The following is a 12,664-nucleotide window of genomic DNA, read 5'->3' on the forward strand; positions in this document are numbered from 1 at the left end:
AAAAGACACTGTTTCACATTTGACCTCCCTACTCATGAACAAGAGATAACTTTTGATTCACTTAGATACCTTTTGTGTCTTTAAACGAAGTTATAAAATCACTCTCACAATATTTGTGCCTATGTAAGACATTCTTTTTTTTTGTTTGTTTATCATAAAAAGTATATTATTCTCTTAATTTCCATGATTTCCTGAACTACCGGGATTTATGCATACTGAAGTTAAATTAAGAACTCTTTCTTAAATGTCTAATTAACTCAAATAATTTCTCTACCCACTTGTCTAGCAGCTCTATTGCTGTTTTCCATTAGAAATGAAGATAATGAATATGGTATTCTGATCCTGTCTTCAAAAGAAGTATTGAGCTGTTGTTATAAGCGTAAGGGAAATACAATTTGTTAGTTAAACTTAGTTATTATCATCTAGTACATTCAAAGTCTGTATCACCACTGGTTTTATAGACTGCTTTTGCTGTTTTTAAAACGCCTCAGCTGGAGTGCTTTGTTGCTTAGGGAAAACTTAATAAAGCCATTTGATTTCAGTTCGAGTTTTAAACATCACTAATTTTGGAAGTCACACAGCAGGACAATGTATTTTTAGTGTTCCTCTGCCTTTGCTGAAGATGACACATAATTGAAGTCACCTAATTGTTTCAAAACTTTTCTCCAGTCAGGGTTCTTTCTCACTGTTCTCCAGAGGAGAGAATCTTTTTCTCTGTACTTACCGGCACTCCAGGGAAAACGCATTTTCTACTGCTAAATATTAACTACAGAATTTATTCCTATGGAAAGAAGCGAAATGACATAAGCTGGACTACTTTTTAATCAGTAAATTTTCTTTCAATGTGTAGAACATGGAAAGTTGGTGAGCTGGGTGCAGCCTGTATACAGCAAAGGAGATAGTTGGAAGTCTGTAGTTAACTGATTAAGGACCAGCTCTTATAATTTTACTTAAACTTACTTTCCTCTGAATACCTTATGTCTAAATACAATCACATTGGGAATTAGAATATGAACATGTGATTTTGGGGAGACAATTCAGTGCATAACTGGGCACCCTCATATTCATCCAGTACCCATGATATTCTTGTACAATAATAGGTTGATTGTATTCAAACACTTCCAAAACCTTAACTTATTTCAGCATCAATTCCAAACTAGATCACACAGAAACCAGACATAAGTGTCTGTTTCTCTGAAATACAATGGTAGAAATGGAAGAGTCTAGCAATTCCCACTCCAACAGCCTAGAATAAAAAAGTGGAAATAAAACCGGGGTGGTCAATTCCCTGAATGTCCAAAACATAACAAAAGTATTTCTATTTGACTCTAGGAAAATCAGATTAAAATGTCCTATTCTACGTGCAGAAAAAAATTCTCAGAAATACATACCAAAGCTGAAGCATTTTTAGGTTTCATAAACAGAACTAGTCTGCTTACAGCATGTACGATTATGTAAAAGAGCTCAATTTTACACAATGGAAAATTTTCCTAGCTGCATGTCATGACATAATTCATATGGGTAAATGTTAGCAGCTGCATTTGGGAGATGCCCATTTTCATGTTAACATGGTACCTTTTTAGCCTACATTTGCTGAAACCCAGAGAACTTTAACCAGGTTTTAACGTTTTGTTTCTGATAATTTTAAGATGATACGTAACTGTGTCTTTCATTCTTTGAGTAGTGAATATTGTACGGCTTTTCTTTTGTAGAATGAAATATGCTTTGTTTTGTAGGTTAAATGCCACTTAGTCTTGTGTATAAGCCTCTAAATGGGCTACCATTTAATTTCAAGATTTAGTAAGAACAGATATATCGATCTTTACTGAAAGGGGATATTGTTCAATTGTATATTCTTTTTTTTTTTTTAGTTGTATATTCTTAAACTATGATTGGGGTTGATAACAGATTATTGGCTAAATAACATGAATGTATCCACTGAAGTATATTTTGAAGTAAAAATGTATAAGAATTGGTATTAATGTTTTCATTTGCTACTGGAAAACTTTTGCCTAAGGATTTGTTGTTGTTGTTGTTGTTGATAATTACTTTATCATGAGTTCCATTTCCTTGCTTCTCATGCTTATATTGTATCTGTTCCTTCTCTTCTGCCTCAGCTGTGTGAGTCTCCCCCGGAGTTTGTCTATCTTGCCCTACTAATCTATTGTTGGAAGGAGTCTAGGTTATTCATAGATTTGCCCCACAATCCTTTTTATTTAGTTAGTAGTTAGTAATAATGTTCACTCTGAACTTTTGATTTTGATCAGGAGTTTAAATGAGTTTTTTTTCCCTTTATTTTATTGACCATTTTATAAAGGTAATTTATAGCTTTAAGATTTCTTTTTGCTACCCTTCCTCTTTCTTATTCCTCCTGCTTGATTAATTTTCATTATCCTCTTCATATTTTAGACTTTTGGAGAATGCTTTGCCATCTTGTATAACAAGCCATAGCTTTTAACAATGACTTAAAAGTCATAGCATCTCCTTTTCATGTTTTATATGGCTAATTTCTCTATAGGTTTTCTATCTCCATAGATAAATTATTTAATGATAAATTATGTCTAGTTTTTAAACTATGTCACTTGTTTTTAATGAATAGTTTTAAATTATTTTCATGAATAATTATGTGATTACTTTAAAAATTATCAATCTTTTTTCTCATAAGAAAACACCATGAATATTATATATTCTGTTCCTTAATATCCACTATTTAAAGAACAGGGACACAGGATAGATCCTGGGTTTGTATGTGTTCTGTTTAAAATCTATGTAATGTTCAAGACCAAATGATCAGTAAAAATACCTTTGCTATACCAGCTAGACTCAATACTCCTTTTTATAAAATTTCCTTTGAAGTCAGGACTACATATTTTCAAAAATTACTGCTAATATTTTATAACTGAAGCTATAAAAGCAATTCTATGTCATCATGAATCAAAATGTACATGAAAAGGTATGTACAAAGTTCACATTCTTCAGACAAATTTATTGCAGAAGTTATTGAAAACCAACTATAGTGTTCTGTTTCACATAAGCTTCAGCACATGGCTGCACACCTTGAAGATACTAACAGTAGTATAAATGATATCCATGAGAGATATTAGTACTAAGAAGTGAATGCTGCATTGTATCATACCCCATTAAGAATTTTAAGATTATTACTGTTGCTAGTGTATAAGTAGAAAACAATAAGGTCTTACATATCTGAAAAATAAATATATGGGTATTTTAATACAATTATAAAATTTGCTTTGTGAATATATTCATAAAATTAAAAATGGTTTCTGTTATATATGCAGATAGAAATCCAGAAGAATTTAAATGCATGCATGTCTTAATGTTTATTTGAGAGGTAGCAATCAGGAAATTAGAGCCCTTAATAAAGTCTGTCTGGTCTCAGTATTTCTTTACTCTTATTGGAATATAACTTTTATCTGGAAAGATTCAGATTTTTTTGTAGTATTTTTGTATTCACTAATATAATCTACCTTGGAAATGGAATTAAGTCTGAACTCAAGTAATTTGATCAAAGTCCTATTCAATATATTTACTACAACTAGAATTAGGAGGAAATAAGGTCAAGTGCAGAATTTTCTAATTGTGAGATCATATTGTAATTCATAAAACTTCAAATCTTAGTGAGTTGTGTATTTAAGATTTTTGAATGAGTTTACCTTCTATTATTTTCTATATTTTATGTTATTTTGCTTTTATTTAAGAATACTCACAGAGTATAGAATTCAGGTATAGAAAGATACACAGAATGTCTCTAGAGTGTTCCCTTATTTGCTTTAAATTGAATACACACTCTCTGCAGCTTTGGGTTACTACAGCACTGATGTTTATAATTTACTCATTAATGTCAGTGGTTTCAGAACAATGCTTCTGCTATTGTTTCTCTTCTCCTCTTTCATTTTTGTCCTTTCGTCTTTTCCTTCTTCCTTCCCTCGTCTACTGTCTCCTCTCCTTCTATTATCCTCTTTCTTACTTCTTTTCTCTTTTTCTTTTCCTTAAAAGTCCTATACCCTGCCTCATTACAAAAAAAGAGAGAGAGAATGGAATAAAAGAGATAAAATAATTGTTTATAGTGAAGTATCTGGCATATCTGAGTATTATTTAAACACATAATATTCTTTAAGGCATCGATGACTTCCATATCATGCCGATTGCCTGCATGTAAATGAGTCACTATCAGTACTTAATTTTCCTGACCACCTAAAAGTTACAGATTCATTTCTCTTTCAGATAATACCCTCTTTGGAACCCCTGGAACTGCATGTTTATGTCTTAGCTGCCTCTGTTGCTCTGGGTTTTTCCTCAGTCCCTCCTGTCCATATTTTCCCTACTTTTGTTTTTAGCCTATGTACACATCTATGATCCTACCATGTTATCCTGTTCCAAAACTACGGATATCTCCTTTTTGGACTCTTATAATACATTGTAGGTAAATCTATTTCTTACTTCTTCTAATTTAATTTCTTCATAAATTGCAAAACTTGTGAATGTTTAATATGAAAATACTACAAAATTAAGGATCACATTTATTTCCTGAGTTTTGGACATAGTACCCATTTTTACCTGATATCCCAAACTCTCGGTGATCCATTTCATTACTTACTTGATTTTTTATGGATCATATGGAGAAACATCTCACTACAACTAGTCAAGTAATATAATGGTAGCCAAGATTTTTTAAAAAAACTATTATGAAAATTTAAGATTATATATATTATTACATATACATTAATATATATTCTGATTTTGGTTTTTCAAGGCATAGTTTTTCTTTGTAGCTCTGGCTGTCCTACTCACTTTATAGACCAGGCTGGCCTTGAATTCAGAGATACACCTGTCTCTGCCTCTTCCCTCATTGTCATGTACATACCCTAAATAGTCGTGATTTTTCTGAATTCAGACATATTGTTATGTATGTGATGGCACCTACCATAGCTTAGCTACTAGAAAATTGCTCTTCATTTTACATTTTCATTGGTTGAGCATGCAGTGGTATATAAATTGAAGTATTTTCAGTCTGAGTTCTTTATAAAGCTCTTCGATTGACCCAGAATGTGGCAGAGGCACAAATGCAATAATTGACTCATTATTGAACTTTCTGCATTATTACTAGATAATTTGTTAGAGGACTGAAGTTGAGAATATTTTAGCTCATTGTAATTAAAGAAAGTTTTCCTTAGAGAAAATAGCTGCTATTTCAGTGGAGGAAAGTGAGATGGGCTACCTAATTGTACTATAGTGTCTAGGCTTCTGTCTTTTGATGCTTTGTCTTCTTTTCTTTCGTTCTTTCTTATTTCTTCATTTTAAGATTGAGATGCAAACGTGGAAGAGAAGAGTTTATGATTTAACAGCTTAAGAGAGTCCAAGGAGTTTGTTGCTTTGTAAGTAAACAGTTTGCCCAGGTGAGGCTACCACACCTTTGATAAATTGATCTGTTAGGATTTCATGAAGAAAACATTAAAGTTATTTACAGACCTTGCCCCACATTTTCTCTGTAAACTTTTCCTGGAAGACACAACTAAATAACACAGGCACAGATGGCCTATTACTGCTGTGTAAGTCATGTTGACAGGTATGTTCTGAGCTCTCAGGCTCCTTTTTTTCATTCTCCAGACATGACTGGTAAATAAAGAATTCAAATTTGGAAACATGACTGATCTTGGGTTGTTTTTTTTCTAACTAGAAGACTCTTATTTGAATATGAAGGCATCATGACACTGTATCAGTGCCATGTGCATCAGTACACCTCACATTTTGTGGAGCTGATTACTTTGAAAAATGTACTATCGATAGTACAGTAAGAAAAATGCAAAGGAAGATTTTGTATAGACTTTGTGCCTATTTTTAATTTAAGAGCCAACATAGTCAGGATCAAACTTCGGGAATAAACTTTTCCCCCTATAATAAAATTTTCAGAACCAGATAAGAGGCTGTTAGTTAATGTATTAGTTTCACAAGTTCATTGTTTTATTCTCATAATGTAGTAATGTTTTAAACTTTGGTTTGTGCTTTTGACTTTCCTCCTTCTTTCATACATTATATTCTGATTATAGTTTCCCTTCCCTCTACTCCTCCCCTTTCCCCAGATCAACTCCTCCTCTGCCCTACTTCACCCAAACCCCTCCTCCCAAAAAAAGAAAGAGAAAAAAAATGATCAAGCCTCTCCCCTAGGGAAATCCACTACACATGACCTACTAAGACTGGGCACAAACTCCCATGTGGGAGTGGCCCACCCATGAATGGTGTAAATTATGGCCCATGGCACAGGAGGGAGCCCATGCCACTTCTTGTATGGCCAGCAACCAAAGGATGGACATCCTAGAGATCCAGGATAGAACCAAACATGACTGGAAACAAAAGAGAAAAGAAAAGGAAAAGGAAAAGCAAAGAAAAATGTCAATGAAATTATCTCTAACTATAGTCGGCTACACTCATAGATCTGTGACTAGCTGAATTGGTCCTCTCCATATACCTCATGGTTGTATAGCTTTATGTTCTGGTAGGATACTTAAAAGTGGGAGTAGGGTATGTCTCTTGACTCTTCTGCCTGTGCTTGGAAACTCTTGTTCCTGCTGCGTTGTGATGTGGCAGTATTTTAAATCATTAAAGTCTATCAAATAAAAACGTGATATTCTTCTTCCAATATGACACATACTATCTCAAAAAGCCAGTATATTGTTTAAGGATGCTTTTTTTTACCCCCTCTATAAGTCCACCATTCGAAACGTTAGAGGTAAGTAGGTCTATAAGATAACTGAAAATGGGCATGACCTTTGTGAGTGTCAGGACATTTATTGCTATTTCCATTTTTATGCATCTTTTAAAATACGTTACAAATAAGTGTGATTATAATAATGAATGTGAGAAGATCCACTCACTGTGGGTGCCACCATTTCTTGACTGAGATTGTGGACTGTGACAAATGGAGAAAGGAGACTGAAGAGTAACTACCACTTACACTATTTGTTTCCTGATTGTGGATGTGATGTGACCAGGGACTTCAAGACCCTGCCACCTTGACTTCTTTTCCAATGTAGACAGTCCTCTTGAACTGTAAGGCAAAACAAATCCTCTAACTTTCATATTGTTTGGTTAGTATAGATCATCACAATAGGAAAGAAACTAAGAAAGACTGTTATATCAGTCAATAATATAATTATTAGGGACTAATATAATTTTCTCTCATTTTGGTGTGAATCTGGAATATTGCTTTGTCTACTTTCTCATTATGGTAGGACAAAACCCGGTTAACAAACTGATGCTCGCATGTGGCAAAATTATATAATTGATATATCAACTTCTGCTGGAAGCTGTTGTTAGAGGTACTATTTGGTTGAACTTGAAGTACTCTATGCAATCTGGTTAAATATTTCCACAACTGAATCCCCGCTGTGTATGAAGATCAACCTGTGCATCATTTTACTATCACTGATAGGTGCTGTGTCCGTGCATAGCACTAGGAACTTGGGCCTGACTAGGGGAGGTGAAGGATTGAATGAAGAAGGAAACACACACAAACAGACATAAAACATTGGTGTTAGGTAGTCTGTGCTCTCAGATGGAGAGAAAAGAGAACCCTGGAAGTTCAGTGTGTTTATTATATGGAGTGAAACAAGGAGGCTGGGTTATATGCAGCTAGATCAAGGTGTAAGGTTCAACTAGTCAGTCACAGTGGGAGAAGTCTCTGTAGGGGAATAGTCTTCAGACAGAAATCTCTGTAGAGAGAAAGAGAATGTGGATATTTTCTAAACACAGGACTAGCAGAAGGGAAGGCTTTGCAGTTTCTTCACTGGTGTGGGGCTATAGCATCCTTGGCATAGCAAAAATTCACCCAGGGCTTCATTCTCTTAGTGTTTCCTTTGTTCCCTATGGATAGAGATATCATTGACAGCCAGAATATGAATAATATTATCTTAAAACTGTGCCATTTTTTAAAGTTTTAAAGCAGCATTCTTCCAAAGCAACTGATCAAGGTGATATCATGGCTAGACTTAACTGTCAGCTTGACGTAGCCTAGGGCTACTTAAGATGGGAGCCTTAAGCAATCAATTGCTGAGACTGGATTTGTCTGTGAGAATTGTCTTGATTTTTCATTGAAGTGACCCTGGCCCATTGGAAGCAGCAGCATCCCTAGGCATTGAGCTAGGTAAAAAATCTAGCTGACTATAAGTCAGTGTGGGATACAGAAATACCTTAACAAGTTTTGCTTAACAAATTATTCCATGCTGTAGTAAAAAGTCCTTAATTTTCATCCTCATCTTGTTCAGACACAAAATTCAAATGTCTTTGGTATGAGAGTTTTGTTCTAGTTGAATCAAACTCCAACAGGAGGGTCTATTGCTTAATTTTCCAGGCAGTGCCAGCAAGGGCTTTCTTGAAGGAGAATTGAGACAATGTCTCTGTGTGTCTACTACAAATGGGATTTATGTTTTCTTTCCATCATTGTATACTCATGGCCTAATTGGAAGAAGGGCTCTTCGATTTTTCTTTTCTTTTTTCTTTTCTTTCTTTCTTTCTTTCTTTCTTTCTTTCTTTCTTTCTTTCTGCTTTGTTTTGTTTTTCAAGACAGGGTTTCTCTATGTACCCTTGGCTATCCTGGACTCACTTTGTAGACCAGACTTGAACTCACAGTGATACACCTGCCTCTGCCTTCCAAGGGCTGGGAATAAAGGCTTGCGCCAACACCACCTGGCTTGGCTCTTTCCATTTTCAAAGGATAGAACTCAAATAAATATTCTCAGTAAAAATGCTACAAGGTTCCTATCTTTGAGGGGAAGGTTGTTGAATGAATTGTATTCACATATGCATATGTGCACATGTGTATAAGTGTTCATGCATTTGTGAGTGTATGCAGATGTTATGAAAATAAAGTACTGTGACAAATGAAGTATTCTGACAAGTGTAACCTTTGTAATCTCACTTGAGTGCTTTCTTTCTGAACTGTTTGCTTGGTCTCATTTCACCTTGGAATTCTGAGTAGAAATAGGAATGGCTCCCTGCCCGAATCCCTTAAGGCATTCAATGGTTTAAGACAATGTGTCCTATGTAAGGTTACTATTGTGGTAGTGAAAGCAACATGGAAAAGCAAAGATTGATTTCAGCTTGTACTTCCAGGTTACAGTTCTTCTGTAAGGGAAGTCATGGCAAAAGTCCCCAAAAGGGCAGGAACCTGAAGGCAAAAGCTGATGCAGAAAGCAGGGAGGTTGCTGCTTGCTGGATTGCTCCTCATGGCTTGTTCAGGCTGCTTCTTATAGAACCCAGGACCACCAGCCCAGGGATGGCCCCACCCACAATTATCTGGCTTATCCCTCATCAATTACTAATTAAGAAAATGACATACAGACTTGTCTATAGGCTGATCTTATGGAGCAATTTTCTTAATTGAGGTTGCCTTCTCTCTTATGACTTTAGCTTGTGTCAAACTGACATACAACTAGCCAGCACAACTGACCTTTTATCAACTTGACACACAAATATGTCCTTGATAAGTCACATTTGTTTTCATGTTCAGTCCAGGATTACACATTAATAAAGACATTACAATATAAAACATTTTGCAGACTTAAAATGTCACAAAAAGTAAAAGTACAAACACTTAAAAATTTAGAATCTTAAAATCTTCTACCTTTTTAAAATCCAAAGTCCTTTAAAACACAATGTCTTCCAAATGTGGGTTACTATAAAATAAAAAAATAAGTTAAATACTCTCTTACTTGAAAGGTGATAAATCAAGGCACAGTCAAATCAAAGTAACCCCAAACCAGCTGTGTCAATAACTCAATGTTCAATCTTTGGGATCCATTCCTGATCTTCTGGGATCCTCCAGAGGACTTGGGTCAAGTGTCTGACACTGCTCACTGAAACATGCATAGCTTGTCTTTGGAGCTACTTCTGGCTCAACCACAGTGCCGCTGCTGTTCTGGGTGGTCAATCCATGGTAATGGCATCTTCAAAACAGTTGGGGTCCCTTGATAAACCCTGTATGGGACAGAAATATATCATCTGTACATATTTCATGGTTGTATAGCTTGGTGGTCTGGTGGGACTATCAAGAAGAGGAGTAGGGGGTGTCTCTGACTGTTCTGTCTGTGCTTGGGGACCTTTTTCCCTACTGGGTTTCACTTTTCTCTTTCCAGGCTACACTGTTACCAATAGCTTCTCCTGAGCTCTCTTCAGGGACTCCCATGTTGGACACACATTGCAAACACTAAGCTGTGCTCCATCACTCCTTCATGCCTTCAAAACCAGTACTAACTGGGTGACTCCTGGTCTATCAGGTTCAACAGATTCTGTGTGTTGTTCCTGAGAAAACACTTCCCTAAAGACTTTACCTCAGTGATGCTGGTCTCTTCTTAATCACAGCTGATTGTTCAACCAACATCCATTGTCCCAGCAAAGGCTTTGCTTTAGTGGTTCTGGTGTCTTATATATTATAGACAATTCTTCAGTAGCAACTGACCAGATACCATAGATTCTTCCTTCAAATGGCCAGGTAGAATCTTCACTTGCTCTCTGAAACCTCACAAGACAGGCCTCCATCATCTGTACTAATCCCAACAGTTGTGTCTTCCACACTCTTACAGAATAACTCCTGGAGTTCTCAAAACTCAGTAAATTTTAACCTAAAGTTCCAAAGTCCTTCAACAATCCTCCCCAAAACAAGAGGGTTAGGTCTGACATAGCAATAATCCTACTCTTGGTACCAATTTCTATCCTAGTTGGGTTTACTATTTTTATGATAAAACAACATGGCTAAGCAACTTGGGGAGGACAGGATATATCTCAGACTGTAGTTCCTGGTAACAGTCCATCACTGAGGAAAGCCAGGGATGGACCTCAAACATGGTACAAACCTGGAGGCAGTAGCTCATGCCAAGACCACAAAGGATGCTGCTTATTGGCTTTCTCTTCATGGCTTCTTCAGCCTCCTTTCTTATAGACCACAGGGGCACCAGCCCAGAAATGGGCTGGGTTCTCCCTCATCAATTATTAAGTAAGAAAATTCCCTTCAGGCTTGACTACGGGTTGATCTTATGGAGGCATTTTTTAATTGCAGTTCCCTCCTCTCAGATGAGTTCAGTTTGTGTCAAGCTGACAGAAAACTAGCCAGCACACCATCCAAATTGAGAATGATGGAGGGATAATGACTATTCTAATGGTAATTTAATTCCTACATCAATATCTGTATTGGTATCTGTATCTGTTCCACATGTTAATATTATTCTGCTGCTACGACCTTGACTATGAAACAAGATTCCTGTTGTTTATTTCTATTCAATCTCTGACATTTTATCTATTTAGGTACATTGTTTTGTTTTTCCAATATATTATACAAATATCTGTTCATGTATATAGGATGTTATTTTATGCATTATATTTTAATTGTTATTCTTCTGCATTTTTCTCCTTTATTAATTTATTCTTGTTACATCTTAATGGTTATCCCATATCTTGTATCCTCCCATTCTTCCCTCCCTCCCATTTTCCCCTTATTCCCCTCCCCTATGACTATTCCTGAGGGGGATTTCCTCCCCCTGTATATGTTCATAGGGTATCAAATCTCTTCTTCTGCATTTTTTACTATAGCTATTCCTCCACTTCTCTTTTTTGATGATTATTTAGGGATTCCACATCATGCATTCCAAACATGCTCATCTCCCAGTCATCCCATGTCTAGCCTGCCTCTTCCATGACTCCCCTCACTCCCCAAAGTCCATTTTTTGTTGTCCATATGCATACATACTCAATGGAGCATATGCAAACTCCTCGTAGCCATCCCCACAAGGGAAGGTAAATCTCTACATGCAACCCAGCCAGAAGCCATCAACTGTGGAGTTTGTGAGGTAACTCTACCACATGCATGTCACCCCTGACATTTTTGTGTGACCATTAATGAGGATGAGAGATAGCTCTCTGGTGCACACAGGTACCAACATGGTCTTAGTCCACAGCCTAGACCATGGACATCCACATGGTCTTTGGTGGCTGCAGAGACCACAGCCATCTACATGACCCCTGAATGTAGCAGGCCCTCAGTGGCTGCACATACCACAGATGGCCTTCTGACACAGCAAAGCCTGAGGGTATCACCAAGGCATCAGTCAGAAACACAGAGCACTACATTATATAGATTTCAGGTTTAATGGTGGCCTGAGACAAGAGCATAGACCACAGACAATATGTACTCTTGTGGTATCATGGATCATGGTGGTCCTTTAAGGAGGTCTAATCCAGAAAGGGAAATTTTGTTCATCTCAGGCCTCCATTGTTGCCCTGTGCCATGTTGATCCTGTACCTAGGCAGCACGTCCAGGGGCTGAGTCTGTGTCTTTGTAAAGTCCAGGTAGCAGTGTCAATGTCTACTGCCTGAATCTCAAAAGCAACAAAACTCTTTCTGTAGATTCTTTTACCAAATGATATAGAATTCTGTACAAGTTATGATGGTCTATCATATCATAAGTTATTTTTAGTCCCAGGGTAAATGCCAAGATAGAGTTCTCATTGGTGAGTTGGATACTGTTGCCTTGCGGTTCTACCTGCAAAGCACTGTACCGACATCCACAAATAAATGGGTATCTTGAACTTTCTCTCATACAGCTTGAAGTGACAGAGATTTGTCTTGAGAAGCAGGGCAAACACGCAATTTCTCC

Source organism: Acomys minous (assembly GCF_964271855.1).
Source record: "Acomys minous genome assembly, chromosome: 15".
Taxonomy (NCBI): domain Eukaryota; kingdom Metazoa; phylum Chordata; class Mammalia; order Rodentia; family Muridae; genus Acomys; species Acomys minous.